The sequence below is a fragment of the Macaca mulatta genome, chromosome 4, assembly GCF_049350105.2.
Source record: "Macaca mulatta isolate MMU2019108-1 chromosome 4, T2T-MMU8v2.0, whole genome shotgun sequence".
Taxonomy (NCBI): Eukaryota; Metazoa; Chordata; class Mammalia; order Primates; family Cercopithecidae; genus Macaca; species Macaca mulatta.
This window is the reverse complement of record NC_133409.1, coordinates 152,705,884-152,729,463: the sequence shown is the minus strand read 5'-3', so window position 1 is coordinate 152,729,463 and position 23,580 is coordinate 152,705,884. Positions and strand designations below refer to the sequence as shown.

At 41.8% G+C, this 23,580-nt stretch overlaps 2 long non-coding RNA genes across 4 annotated transcripts in view; one reads left to right on the top strand and one right to left on the bottom strand.

The window, feature by feature from the left end:
* The window catches only part of LOC144340524 (uncharacterized), a 49,858-nt gene that overhangs the window by 24,331 nt on the left and 1,947 nt on the right, over positions 1-23,580 (bottom strand). The window contains exons 2-3 of one of the 3 annotated variants that reach the window (XR_013416727.1): positions 8,726-8,950; positions 3,524-6,842 (exon numbers count right to left, since the gene is read on the bottom strand). The exons of 1 other annotated variant lie outside the window; for it this stretch is intronic. This is a non-coding gene — a long non-coding RNA (uncharacterized LOC144340524). Of the gene's footprint in view, positions 1-3,523; positions 6,843-8,725; positions 8,951-12,317; positions 12,459-23,580 lie in introns of those variants that run through there. One more of the 3 variants, XR_013416726.1, reaches the window with a different exon arrangement.
* On the top strand, positions 1,933-9,395 carry LOC144340526 (uncharacterized). The gene is made up of 2 exons (XR_013416732.1): positions 1,933-2,069; positions 3,865-9,395. It is a non-coding gene; the product is annotated as an uncharacterized LOC144340526 (long non-coding RNA).

The window sequence follows — 23,580 nt, the reverse complement described above, 5'->3', positions numbered from 1 at the left end:
CCTGATATAAGAACTAAGAAATATGACTACAAACAAACTAAAGGGAAAATAAGAGAAGAACTTAAAGGAGAATATTTGGGAGTTTTAGGGAAGTCATAACTGTATTGAGCTAATGCCATCCATATGTCCAAGGGAAAGTGAACCTAAATTTACAGGGCAACTTCTGTGGGCCAGGTTCCTTCACACATAATTTCAAGTCATGCTAAAATGAATGCATCCAAGGAAAATTTTATCATACACAACTTATGATAAGGAAACTTATGCTTAGGAAGATTAATTAGGAGGTTAAGGTCACCAAGCCTCTAGACTGTTTAGCCAGGACCCAACCCAGGTCTGGCTTCTGTTTGGTTTTGGAGTATGTGTTATCCCCACTCCATCATGCTGCCTCTCCAACCTGCAGCCCAGTGCCCAGGGAACAGGGGTCAGGCCAAGATCAGAACAGGCACTAGCACCAATAGGCCTGGCAAGGTGGGAAGTACAGGGAAGGGGTGACTCCAGCTTACTCTTCTCTCCCTCCCAGAGGGACCATCAGGGCCATTGGCATTGTGGGTGATAGAAGTTGTAAATAGGAGGTAAGGGACAGGGATGAGATCATCTCCATGTGAGTATGTGATATGAGTGGCAGGCCAGAAGTTAACAGCCGCATCCAGGGAGCCAAGGATACAGTTCCCAGTAATGGGGCTTGTGTTCTGCTCTCAAGGCTGATACAAGAAGATGGAAGTTGTACTCTCTGTTTCTCTACTTCAATAGAAAGTAAGCTAAAAAGAGAAACTGGGAGACAGAGGTTTACAGAAGGAAATTTATAATGGGGTCATATCAAGATAATTCAAGAGGGAAAATAAGACAAGGTGACTCCTTCCCCAAATTGGTGACACAACACTAATCACTGTCCCCACAGAGTGGCTGGGCCTGCCCCCAACTACAGGAGCTCAGCTGTCTCTACCCTCTGGGCATAGACAGGAGGCAGTGGTCATGCTGCTGCAGCCTAATGATTTGAGATTAGAATTGCCCACTGCCACGCTGCAGGGTGTGTGCTCAGCACACTTTGACAGCTTCATTCTCTCTTCAGTCTTGGGAAAAAAATAACACTAAATAAGGAAGGTAAAGCTACAGAAAGTCCTGACTGTCAGAAAATGTTAAGATATCAGGGCGAGGAAAGACTTTAGAAATCATTCCAAATTTCATAATAGGGGTAAATCAATTGTAAGGGCCATTAAGGTTGTCAAGTGGCAGAACATGGATGCAAACCTAGGGCCCTTCACTCCTCCTCCAGTGCACTTTCCACCATGCCAGGAGGAAGGGTAAAGAGTAAAGGTGCCAGGGGAAGGGCTGAGGCTTGTCTCCTTCCACTTCTTTTCCTCACTGAAAATGTAGGATACAAATGGAGCCAAAAATTTAGGTCACTGAAAGCTACGGGTCTGCTTCAGATGGATCTATTCTTTTTCCTGGGTTCGGTGAAGTTATTTGGCCATAAAGCCCTAAGCCATGTGTAATCATAACATTTTAAGAAATAGGAGCCAGGTATTAGAAGGTTCCGTTTTCTCTAAAAATAGTTCAAAGTATCTCAATGAAGTTTAGGTATCAAAAAAATAAAAATACCCCAACTTTTAAGAGCATTATGAGTAGTAAAATAAATACTTATAGCAATGGGGGTTTCAGGACAATTAACCTCTTGAACATAAGTAGATATGCTCAAGAAGGCTATCCCAAGGACAGGGCTGCATGCACAAAGATAAGAGACCAAGTTACGTTCCAGTCAAAACAGACAGCCCTATTTCCTTCCTAGTAGCATCTGTACAGCATAAATAGTGAATGAAGTCATGAAAAGATCCTCAAAGGTCTGTGTTAGAGCAACTGTGGTTAAAATAGGAGAGTAGGAAAAGTGAGATTCTCCCGTTAAGTTACTAATAATTCAGACTTAAGACTTTTTAGAAAGATGATCATCTTTTATTTCTTTCAGGAGCCATGGCTGTAGACCTGGAGAGAGGCCAAAAAACACCTAGGCTTTTTTCAAAGGTTGGGGTATCCACATCAGTCAGCAGTGGCTTCTGCAGCAGCAGCCACAGAAAGTGAGTAATGGAAATTAAAGGATAGAGATGTACAGGAAGTCCTCTTTCCTCACCCAGAGAAGGAAGAAAACAGCAAAAAAATAAGGTCAACCCCACAATCAAGGTAGAGCTGCTCTAAAATCTGAGGTAGCCAATGACCAACACAAACCACCTCGCCCTTCTGAGACTTAGCTCTCCTGTAAAGGAGAAACCACACTGACCCTGGATCAAAATCCCCAGACAGTAGAAGTGACCTTGGATTTCAAGAAGGAGCAAATTACCTCTGCTAATGCAGATAAAGAGGCCACCATTTTTGGTTTTCAGAATTTCACAGCAAAAATAGTCCCATTCTTTGGCCTCTATTAGCCAGAGGCCCAGATGACCCTGTGTCCCTGAGACTGGACATGGCTTTCCCATGGCCACTTATGAGAACCTGCCCAGAAATAAGTGTTTTGTTGTTGTTGTTGTTTGTTTGTTTTTTAGACAGAGTTTCACTCTTGCTGCCCAGGCTGGAGTGCAATGATGCAATCTCGGCTCACTGCAACTTCCACCTCCTGGGTTCAAGTGATTCTGTCTTAGCCTCCTGAGTAGCTGGAATTATAGGTGCCCACCACCACGCCCGGCTAATTTTGTATTTTTAGTAGAGACGGGGGTTTCACCATGTTGGCCAGCCTGGTCTTGAACTCCTGACCTTAGGTGATCTGTCCACTTTGGCCTCCCAAAGTGCTGGGATTTCAGGCATGGGCCACTGTGCCTGGCTGCAGTAAGTTTTTAATTACCAGAGTCAGTGGTTCCTATCATTGATTGAGCTTACTGATTGGACAATAAGAGGGTCATATGTGGCTGTCTCCGGCCATCACATTAAGGTGACACTTGAGCATGACATGAGGTCTGCATTCTCTACAATCAACTGGATTTGTCCCACTGCTTCCCAGCAAGAGCAGAAGCATGCTTGTGCCAGTTCCTAAACACCATCATTTCATTTTCAGCCCACATCCCTCCCCTGCTCAGATTTCCCACCATCTAAAGCAGCAATCCTCAAATGCTAGTGTGCACAAGGATCTAAGGCACTTGCTGAAAATGTAGATTCCTGCACCAACCCCAGAGAACCAGAAGCAACCCCTCTAGGGTAGAGCTTGAGAATTTGCTTTGAAAAAAGATCTTACATGTTTTTGGATAACACTTAAAAATGGTCCTAGAACAGTGCTTCTGGAAATTTTAATATGTAAGCAAATTAAGAGCAGCTTGTTAAAATGCAGACCTTTAAAAACTTTGTGCAGGCTTGAAATTCTGCACTCATATGTTCTCCCAGAGAAGCTGAAGCTGCTGGTTCTTTTGGCCACACTTTGAGTCACCAAAACCCAAAACCCAAAGGATTTCCAGCCTGTATCTGGGTCTAAGAGAGCAAAAATGTCACAAACACACATAGTTTTAACCTTCCCTGATTATCTGTGGACTAGAATCTCCTCCCTTACCTCCAGTCAGACAGGTCCCCATGGATGAGGGGGTACTGCTCTGCCTTGTGTGTCCTCAGTTTCCCTCTATGGAACTCTGTTCTGATCTCAAGCTCCCACTAGACCTGCTATTAGAAGTGCTGAACACTGATTTTCTGTGAGTATAAAGTAGTTAAGAGAAAAAAGAAACGTATGTGAGGCTGTAGAGTTTCCATCTGTAGACATCAAGAAATGAGTATGAACTGTTAGGCATTCCCCAAGATTGTTGTTCAAAGATCCTCCCAAGTTTGAGACCTCAGATTCTTTCAGGTGATATTCATATCATTTACTCTTTTTTTGTTTTTTGTTTTCTTTTAACTTAGAAAGTGAATTGCAGCAAGCTTTCTCCTGAAAGAACTGCAAAGATGAACCGTGACCTCTTTCTATATTCATAATTTTTGTCTTAGGGTTAAAAAGACTCCTCCAAGGACAGAAAATTGTACCTAATGATACAGCCTACAGTGCATGCTATTCCTTTTGTCTACAGTACCTTCTACCTCTGGCTCACATGCATTCTGGTCACTGATGCACCTCCAGTTCTCACAGCTTAGTAAATTATGGTGTAGTGATCACGTCTATGTCCCTACTTCCCTAATCAAATTCTCTGAGCTATGCCAGGGTGAAGATCTGGCCCTTTTCATCTTGTAATTCCCAAAAGTCTGTGGTGGAGTGCAGAGATGACCACTAAATGAAGGAATCACTTGTACTGGTTGAAACAATATTAATAAATACCTTAGGCTCTGTGGTGAACACAGATCAGTAAATAAATGTTGGGCAATCTTCCAGACTCTCAGTGACCCACAGGATATTTGTTCCCCCATAGGGAGCACAGCTAGAGGTCCTTTACCTACCCTGCAGAGACACTGATTTGCATGGGGAGGCCTGGTGCAAGGCCTCTGCTGGGTATGAGCAGCAGTACACGCCTTTGAAGAAGCAGTACACGCCTTTGTGTGCTGTTCAGAACTTGGAGCTGGTTGGGGGCCTCCAATGCCCTGTGCTGACAAGCTGGCCTGGGGCTTCTCCTCGCTAGGGTCTTCTCTCAGTGTCTCAAGGTGTGCACATCTCTTTCTGGGCACACAGACAATGGGTTAGATAAGCATCTCTCTCCTCTAAGGCTTGTCACCAAGCATTCCTTCCAGGGGGTGGGGTTTGGGAATTCCCACTTAATATAGCCCACCTTCTGTCATTTGATATTTTCTAACACTGGAGTGGTGGTTCCCAATCTCTTCACCATCAATGAGGCTTAATTTCTACCCTCTCTATTTTAATATGATTTTAACTACCAAACAGAATCCTCTAAGTGATCATTTGTTTTCTTATACTGTTCATCAGACAGATGTAAAGAAATAAGTGAGATATTGAGATCCTAGTCTGGGCTAGCTGAGTTACGGGGGCTGCTAAAACTCTAGTAATAGGAACAGCTGTCTGCCTTCCATTCTCCTGCTATGGCAGACACTTATTTCCTTTAGAATCAGACCCCCGAGATACACGATTCATAACCTTATGGTTAGAAATAAGAGGACATGATCATTCTACAGGTCCCTTGCTCCCTTGAATTACCTCTCCTGGGCCCATTAAGAACAGGCACCTGAAGAAAGAAATCCAGGGTTGACCCACAATGGCACAAAAATCTGTCCACAGATAACACCTCAAGGAGGTAGGGCATGCCCACCTGAGTCACTGTTGTCAACATAATGCAACCTAACCATCCTGTTTTGCATTTAGCTATTCAAGACTTTTGTAACCAGTCCCTGTGGTATGGGTTCTGTTTTCCCAATTGTACCCTGACTGAATCACTGGGTATCATGTCAGAGGAGTGGGACCTACTTAACCTCTTTTCCCTGGTGTCCTGGAGCCCAGGGGCTCCTGTGTGGTGATGGGTGCCAGATACCTTTCCTCAACTAGGAAACAGGGGTCCAAATTTCCATAATATGTATAGATTGATTTCTTTAAAACTTATTTGTTGTCAAAATACAAATACCCTGGGCTTAGGAAGAAATTAATACTTACCAAGACTATGTCAAATAAAAACAACTACCACTAACTGAAACTGCTTAGTTATCAGATATATTATACATATTACTCTATGTAATCCTCCCAACAAAATGATATCAGCTAAGAGATGAGAAACTGGTGCCCACACCAGTGAAGCCCCATGGCATAAGTCACACAGGCAGGAAATGGTAAAGCAAAAATCCACACCTAGGTCTTCCTGGGCTTTGCCACAATGCACACTGGCTTCTTCACTGTGGATATTGCCTGACAGAATGAGTCTCAAGTATTATTACAAGGATTCATCAGAAGGGAAAAGCTGACATGACCAGAACTAGAACACAGCCCAGGGAATGCAAATCTGGGTAGATCATGGTACTCGAAGCCCAAGGATCATTTGAAAGAGGTCAAAAAAAAAAAAAAAAAAAAAGGAGCAAAACGCACAAGTGAAATGGAGGTAAAACTTAACTATAGCTTAATTTTTACTTCAAAGACTGCTCAGCTCATTTTGGGAATGTGAGGGGAATTAAGATTCTGGATAGGTTTGTAGAAGAGGCAAGGTGTGTGTAGTATATGTGGGGACAAGGGGAGCAATTATATCCTAGACCGTATCCAATAATTTTCTGGGACGAAAGAGAGCAAATGTAGACGTGAGGTAGTAGCTTGAGTGGTGTCAGGTGCCATAAAGGAGACCAAGGGAAAAACCTCTGATGACCATGGGGATAGTGTAAATTGAGTAGCAAAAGAAAGGAGGACTACAGAAGTTCAAGAATGATGAGAATTGAGGAAATGAAGACAAACACAGACAACTTCACTGCAGCAAAAGAGAAGATGGTGTTACACAGGTAAACAGGATCAAGAAATGGCTTCTTTTTTTTTTTTTTTAAATTCGGAGTCTCGCTCTGTCGCCAGGCTGGAGTGCAGTGGCGTGATCTCAGTTCATTGCAACCCCCGACTCCCTGGTTCAAGTCTCCTGCCTCAGCCTCCGGAGTAGCTGGGATTACAGGCATGCGCCACCATGCCTGGCTAATTTTTGTATTTTTAGTAGTGATAGGGTTTTGTCATGTTGGTTAGCATGGTCTTGATCTCCTGACCTCATGATCTGCCCGCCTCAGCCTCCCAAAGTGCTGGGATTACAGGCGTAAGCTACCACACCTGGCCTGGCCTTTTTTTTCTTTTCTTTTCTTTTTTTTTTTTTAATGGAGTCTAGCTCTATTGCTCAGGCTGGAGTGCAGCAGTGCAATCTCAGCTCACCGCAATCTCTGCCTCTCAGGTTCAAGCAAGTCTCCTGCCTCAGCCTCCTGAGTAGCTGGGACTACCGGCATACACCACCGCACCAGCTAATTTTTTAATTTTTAGTAGAGATGGGGGTTTTGCCAATTGGCCAGGCTGGTATCAAACTCCTGACCTCAGGTGATCCACCCGCCTTGGCTTCCCAAAGTGCTGGGATTACAGACATCAGCCATCGTGCCTGGCCAAGAAATGACTTTTAAAAATGCTGATTTGAAAGCAAAAGAGAAGGAAATGGAGAGAGATTTATGATTTTAAGAAAAAAGAATAATATGAAAATATCCAACTTTAAAAGAGTTATGATCAAAACTATAGTTGGTGTGGAATAGGCTGTTTTCCTAGAGAAATATTTTGGAATCATTTGTCTGTCTTCCCAGATATGGGCTCAGCTTCCTATAACAAGAGATCATGTTGGTCTTGATTACTCTATATCCATGGGAACTAGCACAGTGTCTAACACAGAACCTTAATAAAACTTGTTTCTTAGGAACTCTTTCAATATTTGGAAAGTGAACTCTTAATGGGTATCTTCAATGCTCCACGCCCTTCCTCTATTGCAGAGATATAGGGTAATTTCCATGAGGAGTTTGTAAAGATCTGGGTTTCTGAAGAAGGTGCTGTCTCAGGTCAACAAAACAGAAGGATCAACTTTGCTCTTTTCACCAGCCAAAGGGCAGATTCTAGAAAGATGGTTTTAAACCTTCTCTTTCTGCATTTGTAAGTGCGCAAAGATCCCATGCCTTTATTTCTCTAGAACTGGTTTTTCTTCCTCACAAGTCTCTAATCTATAACCTTAGTCCAGTCCAATGGACAAGACCATGAGGAACCTCAAACGCCTTTCCAAAGAGATTTAGATTTTACTCAAGAGGTGAAGGGGAATCATTAAAGATGAGTAGGGGAATACTACAGTCAGAGTTTTTTGTTAGAATATCACTGAGGAGGCCAAAGACTGGCAGTGTGACAAGGGAGTGAGACCAAATGCTCAGATAAAGGTAGGGAGGCAACTGTTAATAGTCCAGAACTGAAACAGGACAGTGGAAGTGGAAATGGAGGGAGGGGACAACAAAGACATGTTTAGAGATATCAGAAATTGACAATTAAAATAGGCATACAGGAAGGGAAAACATATCTCATTAATTAACAAGGCACTGGCATACTGGATACCAACAGCAAATAGCAAAGAAATTGCTGTGTGTGTGTGTGTTTTTCTTAAGGGAAAAAAATGAGGATAAAGGGAAAAGAAAGTGATGTTACTAGCCCTCCATGTAATCTCCAAATATCTCTTCCCAGTAGTTCCATAACTGAAGGGTCAGGATCTCCATTCATGGATCTTTCTGTGGTGCTCTAAAGGGGCAGACTGAGGACTTTAAGGGCTATCACTTTCAGGTGGCTTTCTACGCACGAGAATTCGTGGGATGAGGAGGACATGGTTATTCTTTACAGATTTACTGAAGTGAATCTGGGGGCTGATTGATGACAACACCGTGTTGATCACAGAGATAACAAAGGGGCTGAGTGTAAGATAATGGAGTTCCTGAAACCCCTATGATGAATATGTCCACCCTTCCTTTTCATCAACTGCTGGTTCCTATCTTATCCTTCTCCTATCCCAACACCATTATTCCTAAATCTGAGCTCAGGCTTGCCAGCACCTCTAGGAGTAAATCACAAGACTGAGACCAGAGCAACAAGCAAAGCAGAGATAAATGACTCAATAAGACAGCCACAGGAGGCAGGGCAAGGTGGCTCACGCTTGTAATCCCAGCACTTTGGGAGGCCGAGGCAGGCAGATCACATGGTCAAGAGATTGAAACCATCCTGGCCAACATGGTGAAACCCTAGCTCTACTAAAAATACAAAAATTAGCTGGGCATGGTGGCATGTGCCTGTAGTCCCAGTTACTGGGAGGCAGAGGCAGGAGAATCACTTGAACCTAGGACGTGGAGGATGCAGTGAGCCAAGATCATGCCACTGCACTACAGCCTGGTGACAGAGTAAGACTCCGTCTGAAAAAAAAAAAAAAAAAAAAGCCAAAGGAAAGGGACTAGAAGAGAGAGAAATACAAAAGAATAGAAAATCTGGGCCAGGTGTGGTGGCTCATGCCTGTAATCCTAGCACTTTGGGAAGCTGAGGCAGACAGATTGCCTGAACTCAGGAGTTCGAGACCAACCCAGGCAACATGGCAAAACCCCATACAAATACAAATACAAAACATTAGCTGGGCATGGTGGTGCATACCTATAGTCCTAGCTACTTGGGAGGCTGAGGCATGAGAATCACTTGAACGTGGGAGGCGGCGGAGGTTGCAGTGAGCCAAGAATTCGCCACTGCACCACTGCATTCCAGTCTGGGCAACAGAACAAGGCTCTGTCTAAAAATCAAATCAAATCAAACTCTATCACCATCACCTGGGTAGTTCCTTCCATTCTCCTATGACTTCCAATAAGTCATTAGCAGGTCACCTATCATCTCTTTAATTTCTTCAAAAACAAAATCTCAAACTTGCATTTGGGAAACTGAGAAACTTTCAGGAAACACAGAAACACGTCTTCAGGACCTTGGACAGCGGGGGGGGGGGGAAGCGCCCCCGGCCCCAGCCCAAAGCAGGACACTCACACCAGCAAGACTGCTGAGGAAATGTGACATCTCAACATGCTGATGAGGGAAAGAACGAATAAAGGGCCATACAGTCATCAATGGAGAGTGTTCAGGGAGGTATGAAGACTCAGGCTACAACAGTCAAGAGGACCCCTGGGCCCTACAGAATGCCTAGTCCGACTTCCTAATACTCTAAGCCAGAGAAGGACATTCTCTACACCTACATTACAGCCAACTTCCCTCTTCAGACATTGATTTTTAAAAGAATATATAGAATAGAATATTGTTCAAATTCCTTAGGGAAAAATGCATAAAAACAGAACTTGCAGTTCATGGATCTAGAAATAGCCTTACAAATGATAAAGAAAATTTCACAAAGGTAAAATATCTCACCAAGGTAGAGTAACACAAGAGCTGTTGACCCAGGATTAGTCCTTGGACAGTTTTTTTTTAATTTATAATTGGTGAGTGGCTAAAGATCTGGATGATTCTTCTAGCTCGGCCACACACCAGATGTGTGACCTTTGGCAAATTACTCAATCACGCTGGGTTCCTTCTTTGAACTGAGCCCCCACCCCCACCCCATGTGTTAGGCACTGTTAGGGAATGAAAAACAAAATCAATCTCCATGCTAAAGTAGCTCTCCAGTGTAGCACAGTTCAGATATGAAAATATCAATAATCCAACAATACTAGTTAAACATATAAAAGTAGTATAGAGAAAAACATTAACAACCTGATGTTTAGAGCAAGATTAGGAGGGTTTCACAATATAAGCAAAGGGAAATCCAGGAAGAGGAAAGTAAAAGCATCAAGCAATGCAACAGGGCATTAGATTTAGGAAACCATCAATAATTTAGTTTTGATGGACGGCAATGGTGGGGAGAGATATAGGGTAATGAAACCTATCATATACTGATGTTGTGGATGTCAAATGAGACAAGTCACTATAGATAATCATTAGCTACTATTATGCCAACAGCTATCCCTATGAGAAAAAAATTGCTTAATTTAATATCTATAGAAAACCTATTTGCTCACTATACTAGGGGCAGCTCCTTTCGGTCCCTTCCTAAAGAAGTAGAGCCAGTTTGAAAAACAGGGAAATCAAGTTCCATACTTTCCTAGTCTATGAAACACCAGTCAAGAGGTAAAAGTGCTTCCTCTATCCATATCCTGATTCTTCCACTGAAATGTCACTTAGTGGAGCACATCTTTTACTTGTGTGATTTGAAAACAAGGCTTTGCCTATAGACCAGGGTATGCAAGGGATCACCTCTGGGACGATCTCATGGCACTGAGCACTCAAGCAAGGTGGTAACGTAAGAGTCAGACTTGATAAAGTCCATTTCCCAGGACCACTTGACAATAACGGCACAGAAAAGTGGTCTGAGGAATAATCTTCACGCTATTACCATTTTCAGCCTCTTGTACTTAATACCAATTTTCTTAGTTTCCTATAATTAGGTATGTACACATGAGCTAGTAGCAGCCACAGTCCTACAATCTGACTAGTTCATGCCCAACTCCATGCCTGCATCAGGGACATCTGGCTATTGTAGTGTCACAGAAAGTCTCTTCTCTGGTGAAGAGTATCTAGAGACACCCATGAATTTTAATATCTATACCCTGTACTGGTTTGAACAGTGTCCCCCAAACTCAGGTCCACCCAGAACCTCAGAATGTAATCTTATTTGGAAATAGGGTCTTTGAAGATACAATCAAGTTAAGATGAGGTCATACTGAATTAAAGGTGGACCCTTAATTCAACAACTAGTTTCCCTGTAAGAGGGAAACTTGGATGCAGAGAGACACACCCACAGAGATGGAGGGAGAGATTGGAGTGATGAGTCTACAAGCCAAAGAATGCCAAAGATTGCCGGCAAATGCCAAAAGCTGGGAGAGAGGCAGGAAAGAGATGCTCCCTCAGACCCTCCAGGAGGAACCAACCTGGCTGACACTTGGATTTCAGACTTCTGGCCTCCAGAATTTTGAGAGAATACATTTCTGTTGTTTTAAACCACCCAGTTTTTGGTAGCTTGTTAAAGCAGCCCTAGGAAATGAATGTATACCACCACCACTCCACAGTACATCTATTTTCCTTCTATGTGCCCAACTTTTTTATCTTCTCAGAGGATGGTTATAAACCCTAGTTATTGTATCAACACACGGGAAGGGACACTGAGCAGAACAGCAGGAGAATGAACAATTAGTATCAGATTAGCAACTTCACAGGTAAGGTAAAGGGCATGAGAATTTACTTCTGAAGGCTCTATAATATGACACTCTTTAAAAACCTTGTGGTTTTTGTATATACATCTACGCGTTCTTTGATATGCTTCCTTTGAAAAGGCAGAGCCTAATTCCCCTCCCTTTGAGTGTGGTCAGTGCTCGATGACTTGCTTCTAACAAACAGAAGTGATAGATGTGAATTAGGTCATTAAAAACACTGTAGCTTTCTCCCTGCTCTCACTCTTAAATAACTTGCTCTGGAGGATGCTAGCAGCCATGCCATGAAGATACTCTAAAAGGAGATTTATGTGACAGGAAACACACCTTCTGCCTCAGGCACACCCAGCACACTGCCAGGCACATGAGTGAACCACCTTGGAAGAGGATCCTCCAGCCCTGCTCACACTTTCAGAACTGCAGCCCCAGCTGATATCGACTGGAACCACATTAGACTCTGAGCCAGAGCCACTCAGCTATGCCATTTCCAGATTCCTAACCACGCAAACTGTGAGACAAGTTTATTGTTTTCAACCATTAATCTTTGGAGAAAAACAGGGCAATAGATAACTAACACAAGAACCTTTAACATAGTCTTCAAGTCCTTGTAAGTACTCTTCCTGCCTATAAGATACCCACTATGTGATTTCTTCCTGCCTCTAACATACCTCTGGAACAAGTGCAATTCCAAATCCCTTAATCCGAGCTAGAGCATAGAATTCACAGGACCTCTGCCTTTGTCCTCCTCCAGCTCAGACACTGACGTCCATATCATGAATGCGCTAAGAAAGAGAGAATCATGAGTGGAATCCAGTATCAGTAGCTGGGAGCAAAGGACACTTGAGGTAAGGGTCCTCGGGTTTTTCACTGTGCCTGTGAAAAAAATTAAAGTAGGAAAGAAAATTTAATCATTTAAAACAAACATTCATTGAGTATATTCAGTGGCAAGCATAGTACCAGACAGCAGGCATAAAAATGGTCCCTGCTTAGAAATTCACAGGAATGACAAATAGGTTTTGTAACAGAAGCTACTGCTTAAATAGGTTTTGTAACAGAAGCTACCATTTATATTCCCTTAGACCAAGATCTGGCTACAGAATTTGTGAATCCCTGTGCAAAACAAAAACGTGGGGTCCCTTGTTCAAGAATTTCAAGAGGATAGCAGTAGACCAGTAAACCAACTCTACAGGTATATGCCCATGGAGCTAGCCCTGCCTCAGGCATTCACCTCTGTGTGAAAGCTACTAACTGCTCTTTCAGTAAACTTTTTTCTGGCTGACTGGGATGCTTAATTTGCACCAAAGGAAAGCTTAATATCCCTGAAAGCAGCACTCAACCAACGGCAAAATGGCAGTTGGCAAATAAATGCTCCAGCTTCTTCCCCCCTTGGATGGTATAACTGAGAACTATTCCAGTGTTGAGTTTTTCAGTGGGATTGAGATACAAATGTCCACAGTGTAACTGGGAGATTTCTTAAAATCACCTCTAAAATAAACTACTTATACTCACATTCTTATCTCACAGTCTGCTTCTTGGTAAACCCAAACCATGACATCTTTCATCTTTTGAGCCAACTCTAACTTGGAATACAGTACAGTGAAAAAAATCTAAAGCTGCATCTCATTCAACAGGAATGAATGTAATATAGTAACATTGGTCCTCACCATGGCAAGGAAAGTGGTGGCTCTTCAAATCTGAATGATGAAAGACCTGTGTTTGGACTTTGAGACAAAAAGCTGTTAATGAAGGCTGTTAACCAGCAGTTACAGTGTCTTATTTGTTTTAGAGTTACTTCTTTCCATAATGTACAAGTGGATCAAAGGGTGGCAAGACTGAAGGTAGGAAAACCAATTAGGAAGTAAGAAACTCGCAACTGGTAAATAGGACAGGATATCTACCTGGATGACCACCCACATCATTGACCAAAATGGAGAAAGCACACTAAGTTATCAAGAATAAATCAATCTGTGTTGCATAAGTGGCCACAAGTACTGGGATCACCTACCCATTGAGCCCCTAAATTTAACTAGCAAAGAGTGGGAAATAAAGAAGGCCAAGGGACCAATGATGAGCACCGGGAACTGATGGCTCTTTTTGATACTAAGACCAAATTAGGAACGCGAAGCACTGACAATGCTGCCCCATCCACCACTGATTTTTACCAAGGAGTACTTAGCAAAATCAAAAGAAGAACTTGTATCCTCAAGATGGTATCACAATGGGCCTACTGAAAACTAAATCTTATGACTTTTTAGGAATTTAGAGATGATCACTCCACGAGACACTGAAATAGTGTCTAGCTTGGCAAGGTAGAAGTCTGTTTCTCTGACATGTGATAGTCTTGTTGTAAGTAGTCCTGGACTAAAATGCTGTCAGCAACATAGACTTCCTCAGTGTTCCTGCTCTGGAACTCCCAAGGCAGTGGTTCCCAAACTCTGCTGCACACTGAAATCACTTGATTTTTTAAAACAATGATATCTGGCTTCCACCCTGAGACATTCTCATTTGATTGGTACACATGGTGTGACCTGGGAACTGGGATTTTTAAAGTTCCCCAGGTAATTCTAACATGCAGCAAAGTCTGGAGATGACTACCCTAAGGAACTGGGCCCACCGCGTGGTCTGAGAGGGCTTACCGCCATACCTGCACTGCACTCCAAACAGTGGGACAAAGCAAGGGGCAGGAACCAGAAGCTGCACACACCATCTCTGCTCACCCTCACTGGCCAGTCACATGGCCATACCTGGTTGCATGAGATTCTGAAAAATGTAACTTGTATTCATCCAGCCATGTGCCCAGCTAAAAATTTTTATTCAGCAAGAAGAGGAAGGCACGTATTGGAAGATAACCAGCAATCTCTCCCACCCCGACACTTGTCTTTTTCAAACAGAAGCAGCCCAATGTGGCAAAAGCACTGATCCTTAGATTTGGAGACAAAACTCAACAACGGGCTTCTCTGACTTTTGTCAGACATCTTACACATCACATGTAGATATAGTCAGAGACTGTAACGAATCATTGCCAGTGGGAGGAAGATACAAGCTTGGAGATATGCATCAGAATGACTACCCATGCAAATTCCTGAATTTGAGTGAGGTGTTGGAGGAATAAATTGTTCTATGGGACAAAATCAGGTGCAATATCAAAATTCCATGTACCCACTCAGTTGACTGAATACAGTGAAACATTTCCAGTACAACAATATAGGAAAACTTCAAATAATGGGGTATTCTCGAAATTCCACTAAACATATCATCTCTGGCCTGACACTATCTTGTTAAACTATTTGTTGAGACTCTTCACTCTAGATTTGCTTGGTGCTGCCTTTGCATTCAAGTCCTGTTTTCCAGAAGAAATACAGACATAATCCAATTGTAATTTTATCACCATGCATCTTGGATGCTGCAGTTAGCCTAAATAAAATATACTAATCATATGAGTGACAGTGATTTTTTTAATCATAAAAAGTATTATCAAGCTCTTTATAAATAACTTTCATATTACAAATATGGCATTAACTAAACCATTGCTTTACAGAAAATCACTTTTATGACACTAGTATTATACACTGTTTAAAAGTTTAAAAGGTAATTTGTTTGAAGTCACATAACTAGTAAATTACTAGTTATAACTTAAGAATAAATTGAATTAAGTTATAACTAGTAAAGGACTAAACTTCTAGACTTGAACTTCTGATGGTCTGACTTCAAAAATCTCTTATTTTTAAAATTATAGCATGGAGCACCGTGTATATCATGATATAGCTATATTACTTTTCAGGGTTTTCATATCTAAGTAATTTTCTCCTCCTGTTCCACTTCCACCCTCCCATTCACTCTCTTCTCTCCTAGTAGACAAAGTCCTTACCTGTCTGCCAGTCCCCAACCCCATGCATGCATTACCTCATGGAAGGACGGAAGGCGGGCAGGGAAGAGAGGACCTCCTAGCCCGCCACCTTCCAACACACCTCTGCAAAGCCCAGGCCCTTTCAGGCACCCCAGTCACAGCCACACCAAGCTTCTAGCTACTGCTCAGCACACACTTACACCTGGTTTCCCTGTACTTCTCATTTGTAGTTTTGGTTTTTAGTCTAGTTCAAACATTCCTTCAATTCACATTAAGTATCCATTTCCTCTCTGATAGTCTTGTCTCTGGTCCCTTTTTTTGTCTTATCCATTTGGACTTCTATTCCTAAGCAAAATATTCTAAATTCTATTTTCATACTCTTACTCCTTAGCCCAGATCACCAGAAGCTCCCTACTATCAATACGAACTGGAAAATCTCGGTGTGATTATGAGGAGATCATTCAGTATTTTCTTTGACACTATTAAACAACATTGAGTTTGCCTAACGTCAGTACTAAAGGCCAGGTTGTAAAATAGTAAAACCTGCAGCAGTCTCTAAGGCAAGAAGCTGTTTATTATAGTAGTTATGCGTTGCGGAAAGGAAGATTTAAAAAATCTTCTAAGGAACATTTTTATAGATCTGTTTACTTAAGTAAAGCATATACAGGAAGATGCAGGAATCATAATAAATGCTTATGAAGCAAAACTAAATGCACTGTACTACTACATCCAGATTCACATACAAAGGACAAAGAGCTTATATCCAGACTGTATGTGTCTGTTTTCGCACTGCTATAAAGAAATACCTGAGACTGGGTAGTTCACTTTATAAAGAAAAGAGGTTTAATTGGCTCACGGTTCTGCGACCTATACAGGAAGCACAGTAGCTTCTGCTTCTGAGGAGGCCTCAGGAAATTTACAATCATGGCCAAAGGTGAACAGAAAGCAGGCACATCTTAAATGACAGAAGTAGGACAAAGAGAGAGAGAGCAGGGAGGTGCTATACATTTAAGCAACCAGATCTCACAAGAACTCACTATCACAAGAACAGCACCAAGAGGAAAATCCACCCCCAAGATTCAATCACCTCCCACCAGGCCCCACTTCCAACATTGGGGATTTTAATTCGACAGGAGATTTGGGAAGGGACACAAATCCGTATTACAGACTGTATAAAGAATCCCTCCAGTCCAGACGTAGTGGCTCATGCCTGTAATCCCAGGGCTCTGGGACGCCAAGGTAGGAAGAGTGCTTGAGGCCAGGAGTTTGACACCAGCCTGGGCAACATAGTAAGACTCTGTCTCTACAAAAGGAAAAAAAAAAAGGAACGCCTCCAGGTACAGGGGATGCTGGATACAGAGTCAAGGGTGATTATTCCCCAGTTTTAAGATTTAATGTCTGCCCTCTTAGGCTTTGGACTTGCTTGGGGCTTGTTAACCCTTTCTTTTGGCTTACTTTTCCCTTTTCAAATGGGAATGTGTATCCTATGCCCATCCTGCCATTGTACCTTAGAAGTAGATAACTTGTTTTGATTTCACAGATGGAACTTTGGACTTCTGAGGTGATGCTGAAACAAGTTAGGACCTTGTGGACATGGGGATTAAATAAATGTAGTTGTATGTAAGAAGAACATGGGTTTGGGGGACCACAGGCAGAATGCAATGGTTTGAATGTCTGTCCCTTCCAAAACTCATGTTGAAACTTAACCTTCAATGTGGCAGTATTGACAGGTGGGGTCTTTAAGAGATGTTCACGGATTAATGGGTTATCATGGGAGTTAGACCAGTGGCTTTATAAGAGGAAAAGAGACTTCAGCCAGCATGCTCTGCTCCTTTGCCATGTGATGCCCCATACCACCTCAGGATTCTGCAGAGTTCCCATGGGTAAAGAGGCTCTGACTAGATGCATCCCCTTGACCTTGGACTTCCCAGCCTCCGGAACTGTCAGAAATGAATGTTATTTTTTTTCTAAAAAATAAACAAAAAACTCCTTCATAAGAAAAAGGTTGATGACTCAATGGAAAAATGTGAGCAAAATAGATGTTTCAGAATACCAAATAGAGAATACCAAATGGCCTATAAACATAGGACAATATATACTATCTTATTTGTAATCATGGAAAATACTCAGTAAAAATGGCCAAAATTCAAGTCCGAAAACACCAAGAACTGAGAGAATGTGAAGCAATGGGGACTCTGCGCTGCTTGGAGGAGCTGCTGTGAGCCGACACTAGGGAGAATGAATGGATCTGGGAACAGAGATTAACATGTAAATAGTTCTCTTTGACAGTGAAAGGGTCTGTTCAGGTGTGGGTAGTTCTGAGTCTTACAAAGGAGGGCAAGAAAAAACAACAGTTCCCCTTGGTGGGTGTAGATCTCAGGCAGATAAAGAAACTTCAACTTATTTGAGAGAGGAGGTAGGGGATGGGGAGGTCCCAGAGAACTTTGGGTTTCTTCAGTTCACTATGCCACAGCACCATATTTTTGAGTATGAGTTCTGAGCCCCACAAATAGCACTTAACCATAGATATAGTGATGTAAGTATAAAATATACACTAGGTTTCAAAGACTTAGTATACAAAAGAACATAAAATATCTTATTTGTAATTGTTTAAAATTACAAATGTTAAAATGATAATATTTTAAATATAATGGGTTAGGTTGGTAAAATAAAATATATTATTAAAGTTAATTTTACCTGTTTTTCTTTACCTTTTTTAACGCAGCTATAATTAGAAAACCTAAAATCACATAAGCAGCTTGCATTATATTTCCTTTTCTGAGACAGTCTCGCTGTCACCCAGGTTGGAGTACAGTCGCGCGATCTGGGCTTACTGCAACCTCTGCCCCCTGGGTTCAAGTGATTCTCCTGCCTCAGCCTCCCAAGTAGCTGGAATGAATTACAGGCTTAAGCCACCAGGCCTGGCTAATTTTTTTGTATTTTTAGTAGAGATGGGGTTTTGCCATGTTGGCCAGGCTGGTCTCAAACCCCGGACCTCAAGTGATCAACCTACCTTGGCCTCCCAAAGTGCTGGCATCACAGATGTGAGCCACTGCACCTGGCTCGCTTCCATTGTATTTCTATTGGACAGCACTGCTCTGGAGAAAAATTAAGATTCTCCTTTTATATGATATTTTTAAAAACAAATATTTAAATGTAAGGAATAAAAAATATTGTAAGAAAACCCAAGAAAGCAAATTAGAATCTGGAGGTCAGGATGGATTTCTTAATAAGGACAGGTAGGGGTGTGTGTGTGGGTGTGTTTGCATGCATGGACACACGGATAGGGCAAGCACACATGCATGTGTGCAAATGTATGCACTGATAAAACCAACAATCCAACAGGAAAAATGGTCAAAGGATAGAATTGAAAATGCACAGAAAAACCAATCTGAATGGCAAACAGTAACATAATCAAAATTACTAAAGGAAGAGAAAACATAATTAAAAGTAACTAAGACTTCTCTTTACTGGCTGGAAAAAATAACATAAATAATATGTATCTTTGCTGGGCAAGTGGGAAGGGGGCAGGATCATACATTGTTGTAAGGAAGTGTAAAGGTTAACAGCCTACTGAGAAAGCAATATGGCAACATCCATCAAATTAGAAATATGCCATATCCTTCAACCCAGAAACCTTTTTCACAAAAATCTACCAGCACATGACATGTCTTCAGAAAGTTATTATTGTAATACTGTGTAGCAGAAAAAAGAGGCAACTAAGTATCAATAGGAAATGAAGTAAATGCCTATCTACTGACAAAAGGTTAAAAAAATTACCTGCAAAACAAGATCTGCTATGGAATTATTAAGGATTATAAATAAAAATATTAGCAAATTTTTAAAAATATGAAAATATCAGCAATAGCACCACTGTAGGAAAACAGACTACAGTAGTTTCCTCTTATTCTTGGGAGATATGTTCCAAGATCCCTGGATGTCTGAAACCACTGATAGTACTGAACCCGACTGCTGTCAATAGGAACTTTTTTTGGTGATGTTTCCACCTACAATTTTAATGACTTTTCTGTCTTAACTAAGTGCTTAACATGCACTGTGGCTGCAACTTTTTCATTTTGAAGTGTGACAGCAAAACTAGCAAAAATTTCTTTTTCCTTTATAATTTCGGGGATAGAAGATTTGTTCTGACCATGGATCTCAGCAAACTCAGCATTTAAAAAATTTCCTTATTAAGTCAAGAACTTTTACCTTTTCACTTAAAAGAAGCACTTTATGGCTTCTCTTTTGTATATCCAAGTTGCCACCATTAGTACTCTTGCACTTTGGGGCCACTATCATGTAAAATAAGGGTTCCATGAATATAAGCACTGTGATACTTAGGCAGTAAAACTGATAACCAAGAAGGCTATTAAGTGACTAATAGGCAGGTTGTATATACAGTGTGGATACTGGGCAAAGGGATGATGCAAATCCTGGGGAGGGATGGAGTGGTATGGCATGAGATTTAATCATGTTCATCAGAATGGTGCAGTGTGCAATTTAAAACAGGAATTGTTTAGGTGCCCATTTAAAACTCAGGAATTATTTCTGATATTTTCCACTTAAAATGTTCAGATTGTGGTTGCCAAGAGTAATGAAACCTTAAGAAATGAAACCGAGGATAAGGGGAGGACTACTGCATTTCATGATATGCTGGTGTGGATCAAAATAGGTGCAACCTTACTGAGGCAAGGAAAATCACCTGTTGACCACTGAATAGGCCCCACAGACAAAAGCTCCTTATCTGAGGGGAACAAAGACTACCTAGTGACCACCAAATGGGCCAGACCGAGGTGAAACTCCTTCTCTGGGAATTCAGAAGTAATTAAACTTTCCTAGTATCTAAAGTCTGGTTCCAGACCTCTTTCAACTTTTACAAGTAACTAAAATTTCCATACATCTCTGAAATGCCGTGCCAAAACTCATTTTACTATCCTAAGCTCCTGCCTTAAGCTTCATAAATACCTCTAAAGAAAAATCCAGCGCCAGGCGCGGTGGCTCATGCCTGTAATCCCAGCACTTTGGGAGGTGGAGGCGGGCGGATCACGAGGTCAGGAGATCGAGACCATCTTGGCGAACACGGTGAAACCCTGTCTCTACTAAAAATGCAAAAAAAAATTAGCCGAGTGTGGTGGCGGGCACCTGTAGTCCCAGCTACTCGGGAGGCTAAGGCAGGAGAATGGCGTGAACCCGGGAGGCGGAGCCTGCAGTGAGCCGAGATCGTGCCACTGCCTCCTGCCTGGGTGACAGAGCGAGACTCCGTCTCAAAAAAAAAAAAAAAGAAAAAAAGAAAAATCCACAGCAGCATACTCAATCCTCTTGCTGAGACGCGCCACTACACTCTTCTGCAGTGTTCTGTTACCGCCTAAGGGGTTCACCTTGCCCCTGCCTAGACAGAGTCAATTCTTTGAGACAGGGGAATTGTGATAGAGAAAGAGTAATTCACGCAGAACCAGCAGTGTGGGAGATCAGACTCCCTGAGCATGGGGGAGCAGAGTTTTAAAAGATAACTTGGTGGATGGGGGGAAGTCAGTGAGCCAGGAGTGCTGATTGGTCAGGGATGAAATCACAGAGAGTCAAAACCATCTTCCTGCACTGAGTCAGTTCCTGGGTGGGGGCCACAAGATCAGATGAGCCACTTTGGGCAGCCAAGCTGAGTGGATCACCGGAAGTCGGGAATTGGAGACCAGCCTGGCCAACATTGTGAAACCCTGTCTCTACTAAAAATACAAAAATAAAAATAAAAAAATAAAATTAGCCAGGCGTGGTGGCAGGTGCCTGTAATCCCAGCTACTCAAAATTTTGGCTGAGACAGGAGAATCACTTGAACCTGGGAAGCAGAGGTTGCAGTGAGCTGAGATCGTGCCATTTACACTCCAGCCTGGGCGACAAGAGCAAGACTCCGTCTCAAAAAGAAAAAAAAAAAAAAAGATGAGCCAGTTTATTGATCTGGGTAGTGCCAGCTGACCCATCAAGTACAGGGTCTGCAAAATACCTCAAGCACTGATCACAGGAGCAATTTAGGGAGGGTTAGAATCTTGTAGCCTCCAGATGCATGATTCCTAAACCAAAAATTCTAATCTTGTGGCTAATGTTAGTCTAGTCCTCAGGTAAGAAGGAAGTCTGCTTTGGGAAAGGACTGTTATTCTCTTTGTTTAAACTATAAACTAAGTTTCTCCCAAAGTTAGTTCAGCCTACGCCCAGGAATGAACAAAAACACCTTGGAGGTTAGAAGCAAGATGGAGTTGGTTAAGTTAGAGCTCTTTCACTGTCTCAGTCATCATTTTGCAAAGGCAGTTTCAGTTCTTCCTCTCTAATAAACTTTCCTTTTTTCAAACCTATACTGTTTGTATGTATGGTAAATTCATTTTACCAACCTGTGAGTTGACCACTTCCCAGTGCCAGGGCTCTGACACCTTGCCAGGCACTTACGGAAAGATAATTGGAAGAATCTAATAGAATTTTAAATTTCCATGCCTTCCAACCCAGCAGTCAAACTTCCAGGAATTTATCCTACTAATATAATGGCACGACGATCTAAAGATATATTTGCAAGGATGTTCTCCACAGCCTTTATTTAATAAGATGTGGAAAGAACCTTAAATGTCTACTCAAAATTGTTGAATAAATCACGTCTACAAAATGAATAATGCAGACTTGAAAAAGAGTGAGGTAGCTCTATGTCACCAAACTGGAACAATGAAAGATAGCCACTATAAAGTATAAAAAGCAAGCTGAAGACTGTCTCTATGTTTGAAATTTTTCATAATAAAAAAATGAAAAAAAAATGGAGGACGATTAGATATATTGTCTTTTCATGAGTAAGAATCTCACAAGTCTTGGACAATTAAACCCCACCTTCATCCCTCCCATCTCATCATATCTGACCTCAACCAGTTTCCTACCTACACTGCTTATATGCCCATTTGCTCTATATGACTCAGTCATTTCAAGATTGCTTCTGTTTTCCCTTCTTGATATAAAAACAATATTAAAAATGTATATTTAAAATTTGTTTAATTACATCCCATTATTACAGTTCATTTTTGCATATTCCTATGTTGAAAATCCTTTGGTATAAATCAACATCAAAACTCAGTGTTATTCCACTTTTCTTGAACTGTAATCCTTTTTAAACAAGGAATATAGCCTTTCTTGTTTAGAGAATGTAAGCACATTCATAAATCTTGGCAACTTTGAAAGGCCATAACAAATTTGTGGTAAGAACTCAGATCCCCTTTATTACTGTAGTAAATAGACAGATGAAATTAAGAGATTATAGTTTGTTTTCACTTTCCCAATTACTATCACTTGAAAAATACTGGATATTTCATTATTATCCTGTTGAGAGTCGGCAAACTACGGTCTACTACCTGTGTTGGTATGAGTCAAAACCTAAGAACGGTTTTTACATTTTTAAATGATTGGGGAGGGAGGGCCAGAATGCAAGGGGAGTATTTCATGACATTTGAAAACGTTATTAAATTCAAATTTTAGCATCCATAATAAAGTTTTATTGGAACACAGCCATGCTCATTTGGCTTTTGTTTTTGGAGACAGAGTATGGCTGTTGCCAAGGCTGGAGGGCGGTGGCAAGATCTCGGCTCACTGCAACCTCTGACTCCTGCGTTCAAGCGATTCTCACGCCTCAGCCTCCCAAGCAGCTGGGATTACAGGTGCGCGCCACACGCCCGGATAATTTTTGTATTTTTAGTAGAGACAGCGTTTCGCTATGTTGGCCAGGCTGGTCTCAAACTCCTGACCTCAGGTGATCCACCCGCCTCGGCCTCCCAAAGTGCTAGGATTACAGGCGTGAGCCACCGCGCCCAGCCTTCATTTAGTATTGTCTAATGATGTTTTCATACTCCAAGAAGAAAGTTCAGTATGGACCACAAAGCCAAAAAGATGTCCTCTCTGGCTCTACAGCAAAGATTTGCCAAGCCCTGTTATATGTCATACTATTTGCGCTTCATAATTTTATAGTTTTACCTAGGCAGTCTCCATTTTTTCCTTCCATATTCAGCGTAAAATCCCCGTTTTTTTTTTTTTTTTGGAGACGGAGTCTCGCTCTGTCGCCCAGGCTG